The following is a 20,886-nucleotide window of genomic DNA, read 5'->3' as shown; positions in this document are numbered from 1 at the left end:
CCCATTTTTGTTAAACGTTCACGGTTCGAGATCCCCTGAAACATCTGAACAGGTTTTTGCGAATGTGTATATAACATTTAAAATTTGAAATTTTTGAAAAACGACACAAGGTACGAAAACAAAATAATAGACAAAAAAATTTCACCCAAAAAGGTACTTGAAATTTGTTATTAATACTTTTTAGATACGACGAGTAAACTGTTTTTAATCGTAAAAAATAAGTTTAAAAATGAAAAATAAATTTTTGGAAAAACGACAGGAGAAGAAAAAAATGAAGACCGAAAAGTTCGACCAAAAAAGATCTATAAGTTTTGTTATAAACTCTTGTTATAAAAATGTATGTTAAAAAAAAGCTTTTCGAAAAAATTACGCAAGCTACAATAACATTTTATTTAACAAGATATATAAAAAAATAATATTGAAAGTAAAAAGAAAAGACACAAATTGCAATAAAATATTTAATAATAATGGTTTATTTATTAAAGTAATATTAAAAAATAAAATTCGTACATTATTTTAGAATATCTGAATAAGTGGTACCAGACCGAGGCATGGAAATAATAAATATACGTAATGTAGAAAAATTCATTTTTTGGACAAAATCAAGTGTGAAGTACGAGATACGTAATGAGAATGTGTTCATTAAAGCGGAAGGAGCTTAAAAAAAAAGAATTCATGATCACCAAATTAAAGTTCTTGATGATTTTACTTTTATTTTTAAAAGGTCTTTGCAAAAATCTGGGAGAAATATAAAAAATGAGCACGTAGCGTGAGGTAAATACATAATTGAGCTAGGAGTGTGAGTTGAATATAATATCGAGCGCGAAACGCGAGAACCAACAGTCGAGCGTCCTAAGTACACTCAAACTCACGAGCTGCGCGCGCAGCACGAGATGAGATCGTGCCTGCGCAGCGAGCAGATGAAATCATTTTCAGTTTTCTTTTCAAAATAAACTTTCAATTGCACTAAGATAAAAAAGTCTACTTCGAAATCCATGTGCCATTTCGTATTGTTAAAAAGCTCACCTTTCAGAGAGGTGTCTTTCAGGGCCGCACCATAAGCCCACTCCTCTTTTGTCTCACATTATTGCCACTATTTCTCGCAATTAGCCATTCCAAAGGGTACTTTTGCAGTAAACGTTGAAATCGAAAGCATAATTTCACTCATTTACTTTACATGGATGAACTTAAGATCTGTGCTAAATATGAATAGAAACTAAACCTAGCTCTAGTGATGGTTGAGGAATACTCTCAGGAAATTGGAATGGAGTTAGGGTTAGAAAAATGGTCCAAAGTTTGTTTGGAACGAGGAAAACTTAATGGCATCCCCGAAGACCCTGAGCTCGTGGACAGACTCGCTGTACGACACTTTGGCGCTGGAGAGACCTATACATACCAAAGCGTGCCACAGAGTCACCTCCAGGATGTAAGATCTATAAAGGATACTCTCTAAAGCAGATAAAAATTTCTCTTCCTGCATATTTGACCTTCCGACTTTTCAGCGAAAAGCAAAGTATCCGCAACAAACATGCTTACCGCCCCGGTAGTACTCAATTCATTTGAAGTGGTTCCATGGACGCAAGACGAGCTCAGGTCTCTTGATATCGGGACACGAAAGGTTATTCACATGAACAAAAGCTTTCGCCTTAAGTCTTCTGTTCCACGACTCTACATCACACGCTGTCAATGTGGTCGCAGAATATTTAATCATGAATGTCTTCCCAACAGGATTATTCTGGGTACATCACGTATAATTGAAAATGGACAAGACCCTTTTGTTTAAATGGTCAGGAAGGAATATTGGGGGTGAGCAAGATGCATAAAATCTTTTCTATCTCGAGTGCTCACTCTTGAAAGCCCGGATTAAGAAGGCATAGGACAAAAATTCTGTGAACAGTAACTTTTTCTCCCCTTAAATCACCCGTCTTGAAGTCAGACACCAAGGATTTCATTTTGGCATGTCAAGACGGTGGTATTTTCACTTCAGCATACCGTTGTCACATTTTGAGCCAAGAAATTCCGAATGATATCTGCAAAGCGTGTCATGTACACCCCGAGCATCTAGAACACATACTACCTATTTAGTCTAGAATGCGAAATGCCGCATATACAGGATCTTCATATTCTCGACAATTATTTCTGTTGCGCACTCGAGGCATGAAATAATTCTCCTTGACTTTGAGAAACGAATCATATTTGTTTTCGAGTTTTCAGCATAAGCTTACAAAAACGTCATAACCAAGGAGAATGCAAAGAAAGAGAGGTATAGAGACCTCATAAGGGATTTGTGATGGTTATACCCGGAATATTCTTTTAAGCTAATCGTTCTTATCATCAACGCTCTTGGAAGTGCCACGCTTTCACTGGGTAATAGTCTGAAAATCATCTCTGCGTGTCAACAATATGCTGAAAAAAACTCCGTGTCCTCAGGGTGCACGAGACTTTTTCCAGATCCTCTTATTGATTCCGTTACAGACTGTAACCCACTATCTCACGGTCGGAAGACGTGGTTACGGCTAAAATGTTACCGCGATTTCGCTGGGAGCGGCTGCAGTTTTTCAGATTAGCACCCGCTTCCAGCGAAATTCCGCAGTTGTCCTTATGACAAACATTTAAATATATATAGATTATGGAATATGATACTGTATCATACAATAATTTGCAATACGATACACTATGCTGCATTACGATACAATATGATGCAATATGATACAATGTGGAATTGTGACCAGACAATTTTTCCGAAGTGGGGGGAAGGATACAACTGGACAAATTTCGGGGATGGGGATGTTCAGCGGCGAACAGGAGAGTATATGTATATTATGTACATGTTTGAAGAATTTCAAGGGGGGTGGAAAACCTGCATCATCACATCCTCCGCTGGCTACGGCCTTGCTGATTTTAATATTGAGTTATTGTATAGAATTTCTTCAAATAAACCCAAGAATCCTACGACCAAATTTGGACAACCACCACAAAATGCTCTTATTGCAATTAAAAAAAGATCATCCTTCAAAAAATCTCTTGACAAAAATAAAAAAGAGGAAAGAAAAATGAAAATGTCTTGATTCTCGGGCATTCAAGAGAGGATTGTTGTTTCGTTTTTGTATTGTGATTTGATAATAATAAAAATGAAGATGACTAAAAAAATAAAAAGAGAGAAGGAAGGGGATTTGGTTGGTTGCATTCTCATTTTTATTTTTGTCTAGAGATTTTTTTTGGGAGGCTCTTTTTTTAAATTAGAATAGGAAAATTTTATGCTGATTGCCCAAATTTGGCCGTTGAATTCTTGGTTTTATTTTCAGGAAATTAATTTGATGATTGGACGTTAAATAGGGGTTTAAGCATGATTTTAATATCTGTGTGCTGTTTTGAAAATGATGAATTTTGTTTCCTAAACATGAAACCTTTTTCACTGAGATATAAATGGTACTGGAAAAATCGTTTATAAAGACGTCGGCAACGGTTGCAATTAGCCAAACTTGCAACTTAAGGGCATGTGATACTTAGAAAATTGTCGATTTTACCAGTTTTAGGTTCCGACGGCTTTTTTCTTTAATAATCAATATTTTGTCTTAAAAATTTGGGACATGATAGCGACCATGCTAACGGACGTCCCCACACACTTTTTTTGGTTTAATTCAAAAAAGTTTAAATTTAGCAAAATCTGATTAATTTGCATAGCGTTAGGAATTAGTATCGATTTTACCAGTTTTAGGTTCCGACGGCTTTTTTTCTAGAATAATAAATATTTTGTTTTAAAAATTTGGGAAATGATAGCGAACATGCTAACGGACGTCCCCGCACTCTTTATTTGTGTTTTTTTTTTCAAAAAATTTTTGGATATTGCTAACAACGTGTGTACATTTGGAGGTTATGTATGTTACAATTTACCCGAGCGTTACTTCTAAACTACACAATATTTTTGGCCGAAAACTTTGGACTTGCAAATAAACATAGTAACTAATTTCCCGGAACTAAATCTTTATGCAGGCAATCAAAAAAGTTTATTTCATAAATAATTTCCCGATTATCGGAAAGGCAGAGATGAAAAACGACGTAACCTCAAAATAATACATATGTATACAATTTCTATTTAGCACAATAAATTTTTTTTGTTATTATCCCTCAAAAAATAGTCCGGGGACGTCCGTTATGATATTTTATAGCATCTCCGAATTCAGTTTTTAAAAATTTTCATTTTTGTGGAAAAAAAGCCGGGGAAACTGTAAGTATCACATGCCCTTAATTTGTCATTTTCACAGTTCAAGGTCAGCAATCCCCCCCCCCCCCCCCCCCCCCCCCCCCCCCCCCCCCCCCCCCCCCCCCCGCCTCTATCTGCTCGCTCTCTCTCTTTATCTATCTGCTCTCTCTTAGAATGCGATCTCCTCGAAACTCATGATGATTCCTATTTTGGGGTTTGTCATCTCTTGTCACCTTTTTTCAGTTGAAAAAGTACAATTTTATTCAAAATTGTATCTTGCAATGCCTTGGAATTTATTCGTGTTTGATGACTGGTCTACTACTGCGTTTGAATAATCACGCGCTTAGTTTTAACTGTTGACTTGCGCTATAGGCCACTGGCCACCGTTCGCGCTCCTGTCATGTAACCAGCCCCGTGCATCTGAAAACAAGATGGCGATCCCTTGGTGTCCTAAGTTGATTAGTTCCACATTTCTTTAGTGCGTGGGTAATTGTCCTATGATTCTCTGTTTTTGCATTGTAATTAATGGGACCAGATCGCTTTTTAAAAGTATTTTAGTAAAAGGAATGTTATGTTCGTAAAAAAAATTGAAATTAAAAAAAAGTTACTAATTTTATATTTGAAAAGAGTGCTACAAGTGATTTATATAAATGCTAAAGGGAAAACATTAATTAAAATGTCATCAAATAAGCTTGGTAAAGTAGAATAAAAAGTTTTAATTTAATTAGAAATTTAAATATAATCCTTTTTATTTTTGAAAACTTAATAAATAATATTTATGTTAATAAATTCTAAAAATAATTTCGTAAAAAAATGTTAATGGTAAAAGTTTAAATTTACCATTTGATAATCTAGCGAGTTCGTACACTTTTAAATATAATGAATATAATGTAATTGAAATGTTATTAAGATGCAAATAGAATGAATGTTTCAATACCTTTGTTGTAAATACTTTGTTTTAAGGGTATACTGATAGAAGAGAGCAATTAGAACAATTATTTTTTATACTTTTCACTGATTATTAAATAACATCTTTTCAAATATAAATTTAGTTCAATTTAATTTTTAATACATTATATCTATTATATGTTTAAAACCGATCGTACTGATTTGGCAAGTTTAAACTCTATACTATTCAAATTTGTCTTCAGGGAATTCTTTTGACATTTTATCAATAATATTATTTATTATATTTGCGAGAATAAATTTTCAGAATCAAACTTCACTTTTTATTTAAATACAAATCTAAGATACATATATTTCACTGTACCAGTATTACTGTGAGATCCTATAATTAATATTACATTCTCATCATTTATAATTCAGAAAATAATAGAATTGCACGATATTTGACACCACAGTTTTTCAACGGATCTCCACGTTTCGGGACCCCCTGAACCCGAAAATCAGGTTTTTACGATGACGTCTGTCTGTGCGCCCGTCCGTGCATCTATAAACACGATAACTCTTGAAAAAATGAACGAATTAAATCGATCTTTGGCACACTTCTTTAGGTTTTAAAGGACAGAACCTTTCATTTTCGAGCATTTAAAAAATTTTTAGGACCATTTTTATATTAAAAATTGTTATGTAAGGCTATTCATATTACTCAGAAAACTAAACAATTTATCCTGATGACTTTTTTCGATAAAAAGAAAATTCTCACAGTTACAGCATTTTCAAAATTTTATAGACAAGTTTTTGGATTTTTTCGGAAATTCGAAAATTCACATTTTGATTGCACGAAAAATAATGAAGAATAAAAATGCTATTTGTGGTCAAACTATACAGGATGCGGAAAAAGATGAATTAATAAAAATTGTGATCCTAAAAAAGATCTACAATTCCTTTCAGAATTATTTCTTGATAGGACGCGTACTTTTTGTTTTATTCGTGAAAAATAATATGGAAAATAAAAAAATAAAAAAGGTGCTAATGGCGCGGGCAGATTTTTTTCTCTTCAGTACTAACAAGGAGTTATGAGACAAATAGTGCTGTGCTGGAGGAATAAGGAACTAATTAACTTAGGACCGGTACGCGGTCATGTTAAAATCTGACCTATAGAGCAGTTTCATTAAGCCATACAAAATTTAAAAGACCGAACCCCCGGGGGTATAACAGTAAGGGAAAGTACATTTCTATTATAGGGATGACATATTTCGGAGACGTTTTTTTAAATAAAAGTAATAAAATGGTGAAATATTGTTTCATAGTAGGTTGTAATAAATACAGTGTTGTGCACCCAGGCACAAGATTTTTTCGGATTCCAAGAGGCATAACTGATGAAAATCAAAAGTTTGTGGGGAAATCTCGTCTTGGGCTTAGTGATCTGTCAATAAGTGAACTTATTATATTGTCAAAGGGAAGAAGGGAAATGTGGATAAGTGTTTTGTATTGTGGGCCTTTAAGTGCAAATCGGTTAGAAAATGCCTGGATTTGCGAGGAACATTTTATGAGTGTTAAATAAGAAATGTATACGTGTAGAGTGTGAGGTTATGTTTGCGAGGTTATCTTTACCACAACCATAGCGGAAGAATTAATTATGATTTACATTTATTACAATCGTTTGCAATTTGTTTGTATCATACAGGCTCTCTGGCGTAAGAACCCTTTTAATTACTTCAAAATTCATAATTATATGTAAACATTAAGTTCCTTAGTCAAAAATACAAGTATTTTATTTGAGAATTCTTTATTTTTTGTGAAAATTTAATATCTAACTGTACATATAAATTTTTCCTTTCGGGTTCAAAGTGTAACTCTTTTTGGTTAAAAATTCGTGTATTTTGTTGAAAAAGTTGTCTTTTTTAAAATTAATCTTTTTGACCAGGGACAATGAAAAATTTATTAGCATAAGGTAGAGATTTTTTAAATTGGTATTTTTTGCTTTTCTGTATCAAGAAAAATCTTGAATTTTCGTACAGTTCTTTGAGACGTACATTTTTGGTATTTCTTACGGAAAAAATATTTTTTAAAATAATTTTTGTAGAAATACCACTTTTTACATTTAATTGGGAAACAGAAATGTAATGTTAAAACTTTTTAATAATATCACTTGAGCTTTTTAATCCTGCGAGCAGACCGCTCTTGGAATAGGCTGCTCCTAACCTCAAAATCTCAATAAACTGACATCGCATTTTACGTCAACATTGGAATTCGATAACTCTAATTGAAATGAGTACAACAGTTCACACGGATATTCCTTAATGTTAATGTTTTCACTCATGGAAAATAATAAGTTATATCTAAAAATATTAACTTAAAACTAAAAAATACTATATTGTTATACTATAGTCGCACTCAGAAGCAGAATAATATCATTGATTTGCTTGCACTTCACTTTCACAAAGAAAAACAAGCTTCATAAAACTTATAAGATTCCAATCTTTTATAAGCTTGCACTTGTTTTGCATTGTTTCAACTGTGAGATTGAATGAAATATGACACTATATTCACTATTGTCACCGAGGACACTGAGCCTAAATTTTCACTAAAATCTATTTTTCTATGAGCATATGGATCAAAGTTTCGATTTTTTTCAATTTTTGGATATATCGTGTCTTGACGTCTCCCCACAATTTTTCCAAATATTCACTCTGCATTTCGAAAAAACAAAAACAATTTTTAAAACCACGGCAATACATACAAACTATAGGGACTTTGGGAGGCTGTTATTCCCCCGAGGGCCGCCCGGAGCGCGTGACGTCACAAGTGAGAATGCTCTATGGAGAGATGTGCAGGGCCGCACATCTCATTGACTCTACCATTTCTAGCCAAAGTGTAGTGTTAGCGTAATGCAACTTAGTTTAATAACTTCCGGTCAGACTGGAAATGGTGGACGGGTAAAAGTGGAGATCGGTGACCAGTCATTGGTGTAGGGACCATATATTCTTGAAATATGTACAAGTTGTTAACTCATGTGATAACATATTATTTGAACCAAAGTATAAACATAAGTGTATAACAGCAACGTTCTGATTAGTTCGACTAGTGAAGAGATAATGAGAATTGAATTACATGTTCGTTTGTCTTATTAAACATTTTTTTATCACCTATTTGCCACCTATTTTCGAAAAAAATGTTGCCTATTCACCTTTTTTGACGACAATTGGTTCTGTAATGACTGTAATACATCGAAGTTTCGCTTCTGATATCTGGCCTCACCGCCACACACTGCTTTTTTGCTGATACAGGTTCACAATATTACCCAAAAATAAAATATTTTCCCGTTATAATTTTTATTTTTCCTTTCACATTTGGGCGATTTCACAGAACATTAAAAACGGTTAATGGAATTTTGGCAAAGAAATCATTAGCGACGCATTTAACCTTTCATATACATATTGCATCATTGAAGGACGTCATCATTACTGTTTTGGTAATCTTGCGATAATGTCATACACGAGTTAACCTGGCGCTCTGCGAGAAGCAGCGTTTGGGCTGAATTCGACAAAACTGAACAATGTTTGCGACTTATCAACTATTAGCTGTTGTCAAGCATGCTCTAAAAACATTTTCGAAGTTTTTCCATATTATGTTACCACATTTTTGAAGTTCTTAGAGAATAAGTTTATTTTTTCGAATTGAACTTTGTCATTTCAGTGAAATCTACGATCTCGGGAGAAGTTTTTGAAAACATTTTCGCGTCCTGCGACAGTGAGACAATAAACTACATGGATAAGCAATCAATTTTTAGCCTAAATTTTTTATCTTTTTAGACCTTTATTGCTTAGGCATTTATTCCACTGGTTATTGAGGTTCCAAGTAGATTGTACACTGGGAACCATTCGGAGAACTCGATTTGATGAAAAAAAAATTAGAAAAAATCGTGTTTTTTTTTTGTTGAAACGATATTTTTCCGACATTAACAACATTTTATTACATTTTCATGCCAACCACCGGAAAGAAGAGATCTTAAGCTTAAAAAATATGTATCTCTCAATTTTTTATACCTTGAATTGCATGAGTTATAATTGCTGAAAAAGTGGTGTACCCAAAGGGGCATTCTCTGCGTTAACGGGTTAACTACTCACTCTCAGTAGTTGACCCTAGACTTCTTGGTGAAGCCTAGTATGTCAGTCACTGATCGCGTTATAATTTCTTCAGGTTCCATAAAATGGGCCCAAGGGTTTGCTGCCTGAGCGTTACTAATGCTGGGATGTTTTATCATCGCTGCTGCATTTCAAATAATTGTGCCCAGTTAGCATCTGAATCACTGTCCGTATGCATTTTTTGGGTAAATCCTTGATTTCCCTGGCTCTGTCTATCATTTATGTATGGGTAAGGCGACTGACACTTACGGCCGCTATGGTCGCTAATGCGCGTGGAGATGCACAAGACGACGGTTTCAAGCTGGTAACGTCTGCTATTCGAAATATATCAGTCCTTCATAACGAAGCTTAGAGGTGAAAGCTTAAAGCACTATTTTTAAAATGCCAGGTGTGCACCACCGGAAGGGTGACAGGCACCCCTGTGGGCAACGCCGAAGTGCTATTCCCTTAACTAGGCCTTTGCCTCGTCTGGTTTCGAGTCTCCTTCGGCGTAGTATGCTTCCTATCCAGCTTGCTAACTGGGCGGCCATGCCACACCTCAAAGCCTTTCGACAGATGACTTCTGGAGAAGTATTGCTGAAGGCACCCTATATATCCAAAAACGTGTACACAGTATGCCTCTTTTGTTCCAGCTGATCCTCCAATTTTTCCACGACAACATGGAGCGCAGTGTCTATCGAGCAGCATACGTGAAAGAATGCTGCCCTTTGTGCATCGGGTGCGCATCGGATGGACTCTATTTTACTTCCATCGTTATAAAACTAATTTCTAGATTTTTTTGTGCATGGAAAATATATATTACCAGACACAAAACAAAAAGTTTTAGGGGTGGCAACTCCCATTCATTTTCTCTTCATTTTTTTAGCAAAACACGTCAACTTTATTTTTGTCTCAAGTGCAAAATATATTTTTTTTCTTCAAATTTTTCCCAGTGGATTTAAACATTTTAGCACAACTTTAAATATATGTAGGGGTGGTTTACCCCCTTCCTTTTTTTGAGAAAATCACGTTATTCATCTTTCATCACGAGGAACATTTTCCAGTAGGTTTGATCGAAATCAATTTGGTTATGATACATAAAATTATACAATCGACACTTCGAACCCCTATCTTTGAGGGTTTGTTTCACACCCTTAAAGTGTTTTTTCGCAGATAAAAAAATACGTGTGGCTTAGTTTTCCGAGTATTACAACAGATATCAGGGGAATCAAAATCGGAAAGGACACCTGGAGTAACTTCCTTGTAAGTGTGATAGCAACGAATCATTAGCAAAACATTTTTAGTTGAGCCCGTAGAAGAAATTGAGTCTATTCATTTAGTATTCGTGTAACTCCACATTGTTACACAGAAATTGTTTAAATAATGAACAATTCTTGCATATTTGCAAAGTATTATGCAAAGAGCCATTGGCAAGATATTTTTAGTTAATTTCATACAAAGAAAAATTAATTATTCATTTCGAAGTTTTGTAATGGTGCATTTTTAAAATAAAAATTGCCTAAACAATTACGTAGTAGCGCTTATTTTCAATTAAATGTTATTAAGCTTTAATTTCCCTTACATTGTGCATCAAAACTAGGAATTTTAAGGATCCAATCATTGCGAATGCTGGAAAAATATCTTGATAATTAATTTGTTTATAATATTATAAACAAATTTTAGTTGTATTCTACAGACAAAAGTTTCTTGGCATATTGATGAGCTTTAATTTTAGGTGAAAATAAAGGTCTAAATCGATACAGTCAAATAACTATCGAAAAACTTAAAAAATGTTGTTTGAAGTATCCCTAACAACAAATAATATTTTATAAGTCGTGTCACCGACTGAGGTCCACAAAAATGGGTACATTTATTTTATTTGAGAATTTTAAGGTTCTGGACAATTGCTCGTATGTGAAAGGAAAATGAAAAAATTCGGAAGGGAAATTATTTTGTTTTTGGAAAAAATTGTGTAGCTGTATCTGCAAAAATATGGATGTACCAAATGAACTTAGCCGTATCTTGAAGGTTGCATTTACTCATCGCATATTCCTCCTTAATATAGACAGCGCAAAATCTGACCCCCCCTCCCCTTCAGTCCTCAAAGGCATTATGTAATACTTGAACCCTCCCTAATTAGCACAATTGAGCACGTTAAAGCAAAAGAGAGACTTCTGCGGGCAGCGCGGGAAAAGAAAACTGCAACTTTTTGAGCGCGAATGCGAGTCACATGGGTTGTTGAAAGCAAAAGAGGAACAACTTTTCGATAAGAGCAAAACGTGTACTTCAGGAAGTTGAGAGGGTAAAAGAAACGAATAGTTGTTTCATTTTTACTCTTAAGTAAAATGTGTTGCCATTAAAATAGTATATAACATTTGCCCGTTCTTCCTGACAACACACTTCATAAGAAATAGTTTGAGCAGTTGAACGAATGCCTCGTAATATTAAATATATTGAGTTAAAAATTCAACCTCTAATTATTATTGTATAAACTCCTAATCTCAAAAAGCATAATAATAATAATAGTAAATTTAAATTCAAATAATATAAATTGAAATAATTTGGTATAATTATCCATATTGTTAGTATTAATATTATTCTAAAAATAGGGAATAATAAATCAAATATGTAATTTTAATTTTTAATTAAAAATAATTCTTTTGAAAATAATGTAATTGCATCTCTTGATGGTTGTAAAATTCCTATAAATCTAACTTTATTTGGCCCTTTCCGAATTCAAATGTATCCTAATAATTTTCGTTCTAATAAAGTTAAAAAAGCTAACCTTAATAATGTTATTAAGATTAATAATAAATTTAAAATAAATGAATCAATTTCATAATAGTTAATTAGTATATGTAACGTGCGCCGAAAAAAGGGGGCTTACTATGACAAGTGAGATTTTTCAGGGCGAGCGGTCGAAGTCGACCCGATAGACGGCGACTTTTAAGGTGAAACGGTAACTTCCTGCGATCAGTGTATGCAAAACCACTCCCAAAATAATGCATCAATTGAAATTATTTTTGTTTCATTGAAAAGGTTAAACGTAATCTATGGCGGGCTTCTCTTAAAAATCCAAATTATTAGTATTTTTATTTTATTTTTTAAACAAATGTTAGATTATATAATTCCGAAAATTTTTGATGCTCAAATAACGAGAAGCCCGCCATGCAGAAAGTAATAATGAACATATTATAACAAAACAAATATTGATTTATTAATTTATTTAGACGCCGTTTTACACAAACCAAAACAAAATAAATCAAGCGAAATAGAGTAGAAAACCCGGTTTTTTGGATCCGTGATTTACCGACAGTGGTCACTGCTGATCTATTCTTGTATCACAGATCGATAGTTAAGAATATATAATTAATTTCCTTTATTTTTATTTAATGAACTCGTAATGTAAAGTTCAATGTCTTATTAATTCATATTTTAGCGTATGTTTTTGATAATCAACATAAAAATCGAATTTAAAGCTATCTCTGCAAAAACTGTAATGCCGGTAAGGTGGAGACATTACTTTAGACCTTTAGCGAGACGAAACTTCTGCTTATGATTGCTTGTTTGAAAAATAATAACATTATATTATCACATCGCTAAATTTCTAAATTGATTGTACATATCTAAGCTCTTTACAAAATTATAAGAACATAATTTCACAATGTATTCTTGATCAAATCATCTTTGAGTGAAGAATTTTGTACAAAAAAGTTTCGTTTGTGCAAAACCACGTTTAGAATAATGATACAATTTCGTAGTTTCTTCAGTTTTCTCCATCTCGGGTGGCGGCGTGAACTCAGGTACAAGTAGCAGAGTCTGATTTCTGAAATAGATGACGCCCGCTCTCAAGACTTCAAACTTTAGCCTTTTGTTGCACTGACGGCTTACCGGTTATTACCTGCGAACGAACAGGCCGTTCCTCGAAAATATCTCAGTTTCGATTTGAATGGTTACATTTTCAGTTAAAAGAAAATTAATTTCAACAACAAAATTCAAAGGAAGGGAAGCATTTTTAACTAAAATAATGAATTTTCAACTGAAATCGAGGTCTATAAAAATAATGTTCAACCAAAGAGTGGAAATTTTAACTGAAATAATGGAATATTAAATTGAAATAATTACATTTTCACTTTAAAAAAAATATATATTTCAACCAAAACAAATTTTTTTAAATAGTTACATTTTCAAACAAAGTTATGATTTTTCAACTAAAATCATGAACATTTTACTAGAATAATTGAATTTTCGACCAAAGAGAACAATTTTTAATTAAAATGATTGCATATGTAAGTTGAGTAGATCAATTTTAAATAAAAAAGATGAAATTTTATCAAAAGGGTTTAACTTTAAACTGGAATAGTTTAATTTTTAACCAAAAAGTGAATTTTAAAACAAAAAGATTAATTTTCTACCAAAAAATAAACATGTTTTCAAAAGAACACATGAGTTTTCAACTGAAGAGGACAATTTTGCAACCAAATAGTGCAATTTCGAACTAAGGAATATCAATTTTGAACCACAATTGGAATAGTAAAAAATTTCAGTTTAAAAAATTATTTTTTAACAGAACTGATGAATTTTCAACTAAAATTCTGACTCTACATTCCGCATAGATTAACTTTATGCCAAAAAAATGAATTTGCAACTACAAAAAGCAAGTTTTCAATTAAAAAATTGAGTAATTACATTTTCAGTTCATAAAATTAATTCTCAACCAAAGTGAATATTTAATTAGAATTTTCCAATTTTTAACGAAAAAGATAAATTTTTAACCAAGAACGTTAATTTCTATCAAAAAATAACTAATAAAAAAGAAGGTAATTTGCAAACAAAAATTGAAGAGTTAAATTTTCTATTTAAAAAATGTATATTAAATCAAAGAACTGAATTTTTGTTTGCAATGCTGTATCTTTAACCATAAAAATTAACTTTCAACAAAAAAGTTTGACTTACAACGAAGTAATTAAATTAGAATAGTAAAATTTCAGTAAAAATACTAATTAAAAAAAAGTTTTCAACAACATAGTTAAAAACAGTAATATACATCAACTTTTATAAATGCAAAATCATTGTTATTCAATTTTATATCGCAAGATAAAAGGTAAATTTAGCACGCTCTCGAAAAAATCCCCTAACTTCAAGAAAAATCTCTGAAATTTTAACGTTTTTCTAGATGTAAAAAAAATGTTTGACAATTTCAGGTTTCTTAAATTTTGCAGGTAAAGTAGAAACCCTATTCACTACACAAAATTGTGTATTTCTTCTAAGCGCCTACAAAAACTGTTTATAATGCGCCCGTAACAAGTTGGGAATCCAGCAAAAATACAAGTTTTATAAGAATTGTGCCAGTGATTTTCGTTGGTTAAAAAGCCGTTTAGTGCACAAATGGGCACAAGTATAGCAAATTTGAGCTAACTCTCATTTTTTTTAAATGTAAATTATTAATATTTATTTTTATTAGTATTATTAATAATAATATAATACATTCCTATTTAGTTATCGCAATATTCAGAGATATAAAATTTGTAATGCAGAAAAATAATATCCTTTTACAATTTTTACATTCTCATCCTAATGAGAAGGTATTGGTTTTATGTGAAAAATGACTTTCACGAATTCCATCAAATTTCGACGTTTTGAGACCCCCTGGGTCAGAAAAAATAGTTTTTACGTCGGTATCTGTCTGTCGTCATTTTTGTCGTGTAGTCGTCGTCCTTGTAGTAGTCTGTATACACGGTAACATTTGAAGGAAATATTTAATTGGATTCCCCTTTGGCATACTTTGTAAGGATATACTAATGAAAAAACAATAACTCCATTTTGTGGAAAACATATCAAGATACGAAGAAAAAAAACAACATTGAAAATAAAAAAATTATATTTGAGTACAACAATATAAGATACGAGAATAAGTGAGCCAAAATTTATTCAACCAAAAAAGATTAAAAAATTTGTAACGAATATTTTTCTGATAGGAAGCATAGTCATTAACAAACATAATTATTTTTTTATTTCTTGACCAATTTTTTTACGAACGTTACTTTAAAATATTATCTTAACACATGTAAAGCAGAATATAAACTTTTAACAGGGTCCAACACAAAAAATTGCATTTGCTTAAGTGTTGAAAAAAACTTTGAAACTGCATGTGGCAAAATTTGAAAATAATCAAATAATTCTTCCTTTTAAAAATAATATATTTGATATATTACCGAATCTAGATGCTTTACTGCTGGCACTTCTGTTTTCTTTTAATTAACTTAAACCTTAACCAAAGCATGCTAATTAAACAAAAAAAAATAATAATAATGATTTTAATCAAAGGGTTACATTTTTTTTTAACCAAAAAAGCTTTTTCAATCAACAAAGAAAAAAATTGAGACAAAATGTTGAATTGAAGGATCGATCCAAAAATTTATCAATTTTTAAAATGATATAATTTTAAACAATTTGAAGCTAAAATTATTAATTTATACATCAAAATTTGTTATAAAATCTTTTTAAATATTCTCTTAATCTAATCTAATATACTTATTATTACTTTAATTTACTTATTCTTTACTTACTCTAATCTAATCTAATGCAGATTTTGTTATCTTGAAACTGGATGTTTTCCCACAAATTTTTGAAAATCCTACAAAATTAAAAAATCGCCTGTAAATCTTCTAGACTGTATTTTGAAATTTTTGTAAATTTTTTAAAATATTTTTAAAATTAATTATTAAAATTTTTTAGTTTTCCTAGGAATTTTGACAACAATAATTTTTCTTTCAAGCCTTTCGAAATGTTCAGAAAGCTTCTAAATTCTATGTTCAAAATCACTAATCGCGCAACTTGTTTCGCGCAAATCAAGTAGCGCGACTTTATTCGCCCATACGGAAACCCACCTTTAGGTTAAAAATTCCTTAATTTTAAATATTTTTTTGAAAATTCATTTAGTTTGTTAAAAATTAATCTTTTTGGTGAAGAAGTAAGCTATGTATTTGGATACAAATTTGTTAATTTTATATTTGTTTAAAAATACATTTTTATGGTCGAAGACTCATGATTCTGCTTTTTATGTTTTAGAATAGTATTTTTATTAACTTTTACAAAAAACTTGAAAACAAAAAACCTAGAGATATGTTAGTGAGGAATCTGCCTGTGCACTTAAAATTTCTTTCTGAATAATACGCTAGGACTATTGCAGTATTTTTAATTTAAGGTACAATTTTCAAAATAGCTAACTTCTGGGAGATATGTAGTGTCGTTCCATGCACACCGGAAAGACAAGGGTACCCAGGTAGCCGTAGAGAAAAATACAAGCGCCCGCCCTTATGTACTCGTCCCAGGTATTCCGGGCGAATTTATGATGACCCCGCCCTAGATTTAAACCTCTTCAATATTTCTGTTGTGCAAAACAAGCATTTGCTAAAGAGATTGAAAATTCCCCAATAACCTACTTTAAACGTAATACAAATTTTTCACATCATTAAAATTTGTGTACTTGAAATTTTTATACTTGAAATTTCTTTCCGACTAATACTTTTATTTATAATGAAGACACAATGTTGAATAACAATCTAATTGTTTTAAAATAAAATTCCTAGAGATAGTTCTGAGAGGTATCCAGGACTGTTTTTAGTTTTTCACTAGAACTATTACTGTATTTCTTCACAAGTTTCAGATGTATAAGCATAGCTAACTTCTGGGTCGAAATTGTTCACGTATGGGGTGTTTTTGGAAGTGTAAAAAACAAACTTATGTGCGTCAAATTTGAAAAATGAGTTTTTATTCTTATTCTATTGCTAATCGTGAAAACACATCTTGAGTTTCAGCTTGATGTACCTTATGTTAACAATTCTGGATAAAATTTACAAAAAAGTTTTTTTTTCTTGTAGAAAATATCTGTTACACTTCATAAGGCTTGCGCCACCTCTAAATACAATTGTTTAAAACGCATTTCAGGGGGGGGGGGGTGAAAAAATAAGCAAAAATGTTGAATTATAAAATTAACGAGAAAATTATATTATTTTAAGCAATTAGAAAACTTTAGTTATAAATCCGGGATTTCCGGGAATCTATTTCCAATTTTGTTATTTTCTTGGGACTTGAATTTTTCCTGCAATTTTTTGAAAATGTGGTAAACTAAAAAAGAAATACTTCAAAATCTTCCATATTTTATTTTGAAAATTAAAAAAAAAATGAAATATTTTTCAAAATAATTTTTTAACAAGAAATACATTTTTAGTTTTCCTGGGAATTTGGAAAACATTGTTGTATTCTTTTGAAACTTTTCAAAAGACTTAAAAAGCTTCTAAATATTATGTTCAGAATCGTATAAAATCTACGTTTTGTTTTCAAATTGTTAAAAATTGTTTCATGCTAAAATTATTTTGGAATCTTTTGAAAACTTTTAAATATATCTTATATATGCTCGATTTTTTTTTAAATTACTAATTGACTACATATTTTTTCAGTTTCTAATGAAAATTACGTTTGGTTGAAAATTAATTTTTTTGGTTAAAAATTCTTAATTTTAAATATTTTTGTGAAAATTATTTTAATAAAAAGTTCATTTCTTTTGGTTGAAAGTTTGGTTGAAAATGTCTATTTTATTTAGCTTAAAATAAATGTTTGAACTGCAAATATAGCTATTCCATTTTTGCTTGATAATTTATCTTTTTTTAGTTGAAAATTTAATTATTTTGGTAGGTAAGAAAACAAAAAGTGTCAGTAGCAAAACGTCTGGATCCGGTAATATTAATTATATTATTTTTTAAACGAAGGATAAATATTTTCAAAATTTGCCGAGTGAAAAATTATTTAAAGGTAATTTTGAGAAATGCAATTGTTTGAGAAATAAACAAAATCCATGATGTTAGTTAATAATTTCTCATTTGTGGCCAAATTGTAGCTTCCGGATTTTCCCAAATTAAGTAAAATTTTGCATCCATAAATTAAAGCTACTGCAGCATATTTGAGTAGAATATACTAAAAAATTACCCTGATATAATTTTTTGTTTGTAAGTTAATGGCCTTTTATTCATATTAATTTTCATCAGTTATTTCCTTCTGACGATTATACTTTTAGTTAAGAATTTTATTATTAGGTTGCAAAATCAACAATTTGATGAAGAAGTAATCCTTTGTGTTCGATATATTCACTACTATATTATTCGTTGAAAATTAATTTTTTCTTTAGAAAATTATTTTTTTTATTTAAAAATTTAACTCCTCAATTTTTAGCCAAAAATTTTTTTTTTCACAAAAAAAATCAACTACTCAGGTAAAAGTTGAACCACTTTGTTAAAAATTAATTTTTTGTCGTTTCACGGTTCAAATCTATGGTTCAATATTTAAGTATTTGGTGGAAAATCGTTTTTTAAATTTGAATTTAACTTCTACCTGAAAATTATAGTATTCCATTTTTTGTTGAAAATTGATCTGTTTTAGTTAGAACTTCGTATTTATTGGTAGAAAGCTAATTTTTTGGATTAAAATTTATTCTTTATTGGTTAAACTGCAACTACTTTATTCAAAATTAACTCTTTTTTGAAAGTTCATCAATTTGGATGAAATTTATTTCTTTCTGACTGAAAAATTTTGACTTGTTGAAAATTCGTCTTTTTTATAAGAAAATAAAACTTCTGTGTTGAAAGTTGAACTAACTTGTTAAAACCTTTGTTTGGTTGAAGATTCATTATTGGTATTTAAAATTCTTCTCTTTGTTTCGAAATTAAATTATTTTGCTGAAGATTTGTCTTTTTGGTAAAAAATGAATATTTCAGGGTTGGAAATTCAACTGCTTTGTCGAAATTTCATCTTGCAGGTTGAAAATTTGTGTTTTTTTTTAAATCAAAATTTGAGCTCATTTCTTCAAAATTTATTTGTATGCTTGCAGATTTATCATGTTAGTTAAAAATTCATCTTTGGTTAAAAATTCAGCTATTTTGTTGAAGCATTTATTTACTGAAAAATTATCTTTTTTAGTTGAAAATAGAACTATTCATTCGAAAATATAGGTAGAAAATTAATAATTTAAAGAGATTATTCCACACGGAATTCAACTCACTTTAATTATATTAACAACAACAAATTATTGGATACTAAAAATGTCATTATATTCGCTAAAGTTGGACAAGTCCTGAATTTTTTTTCCACAAACGCTAGACACTCGGGGTATGTTTTCAAGTATTTTTCTTTACGTTCAGTATTTTACCTATGACTGAGGTTATAAAAGTAGCTTTTATGAATACCAAAATTATTTAATTATTTATATTAAAATTTTACGAATTTTTTTCGTTTTCTTTTATGGGATGCAAATTCATTATTTTTCACGCAGATAACATACATAGATGAAATCTTTGTCAATTTTTCATATTTCCTTGTAGCCGAGAAGGTAAACCAAGTAACAGTAACTGAAGCCAAACGCGAGGGTGCAATAAAAATAGTTGGAGATTTCCTGTCTCTCTCGTTGCTAAGTATCTCGCTTTAACAGGTCAAAAATGTTACCAACGGAATACTTCCGATTTTCGGGTATGAGTTTGTAATTATATTAACCAGGGGGCACTAGGCTGTATTTCGGATTTTCTTATAGTTGTCGCTGCAGTCATTTGCGTGCTCAGTGAAACCTACCGTTTCGCCTTAAGGGCATGTGATACTTTGAAAATTCTCGATTTTACCAATTTTAGGTTCCCACGGCTTTTTTTCTAGAATAATAAATATTTTGTCTTGAAAATTTAGGAAATGATAGCGAACGTGCTAACGGACGTCCCCACACACTTTTTTTTGTAAGTTAATTCAAAAGTTTTAATTTAGCAAAATGTGATTAATTTGCATAGCGCTCAGGAAATAGTATCGATTTTTTCAGTGTTAGATTCCCCTGACTTTTTTCCTAGAATAAGAAATATTTTGCCTTCAAAATCTGGGAAATGATAGCGAACATGCTAACGGACGTCCCCACACACACTTTTTTTTTGTGTTTTTTTTTAACAAAAATTTTTGATATTGCTAACAACGTGCGTGTATATTTCGAGGTTATGTGTGTTACAATACACCCGAGCGTTACTTCCAAACTACACAATATTTTTGGCCGAAAACTTTGGACTTACAAATAAACATAGTAACTAATCTCCCGGAACTAACCTTGTTTGCAGGCAATCAAAAAAGTTAATTTCATAAGTAATTTACAGATTATCGGAAAGGCAGAGATGAAAATCGACGTAACCTTAAAATAATGCATATGCATAAAATTTTTATTTCTCACAATACATTTTTTTGTTATTATCCCTCAAAAAAGAGTCTGGGACGTCCGTTAAGATATTTTATAGCATCTCCGAATTCAGTTTTGAAAATTTTCATTTTTTTGGAAAAAAGCCGGGGAAACTGTAAGTATCACATGCCCTTAAGGGCATGTGACACAGCTAAATACCTATATTACCGACCTCACTTTTTCGGTTCACTGAATGTTTTTTTTTACCTAAGAACTTTTTTTGTAAATAAAATATCGAGCTGAAAATTTGGAAGATTTATTAGGGCACAATAAAGTACGTTTAGGTACTGCAATTTGATAGGAACTTCACTGAAAATTATTTCATCTTTTTTCTGAACCTCAACATTTTTTGAACGTTCGAACTTTTTTTATACATAAAATATCGGTCTCAAACT

The 20,886-nt window shown here is 31.2% G+C and overlaps 1 protein-coding gene across 1 annotated transcript in view; it reads left to right on the top strand.

The window, feature by feature from the left end:
• The window catches only part of LOC117182624 (probable peroxisomal acyl-coenzyme A oxidase 1), a 159,615-nt gene that overhangs the window by 76,327 nt on the left and 62,402 nt on the right, over window positions 1–20,886 (top strand). The window lies entirely within an intron of this gene.

This window comes from Belonocnema kinseyi, chromosome 2 (genome assembly GCF_010883055.1).
Source record: "Belonocnema kinseyi isolate 2016_QV_RU_SX_M_011 chromosome 2, B_treatae_v1, whole genome shotgun sequence".
NCBI lineage: Eukaryota > Metazoa > Arthropoda > Insecta > Hymenoptera > Cynipidae > Belonocnema > Belonocnema kinseyi.
This window is presented reverse-complemented; position numbering and strand designations above follow the sequence as displayed.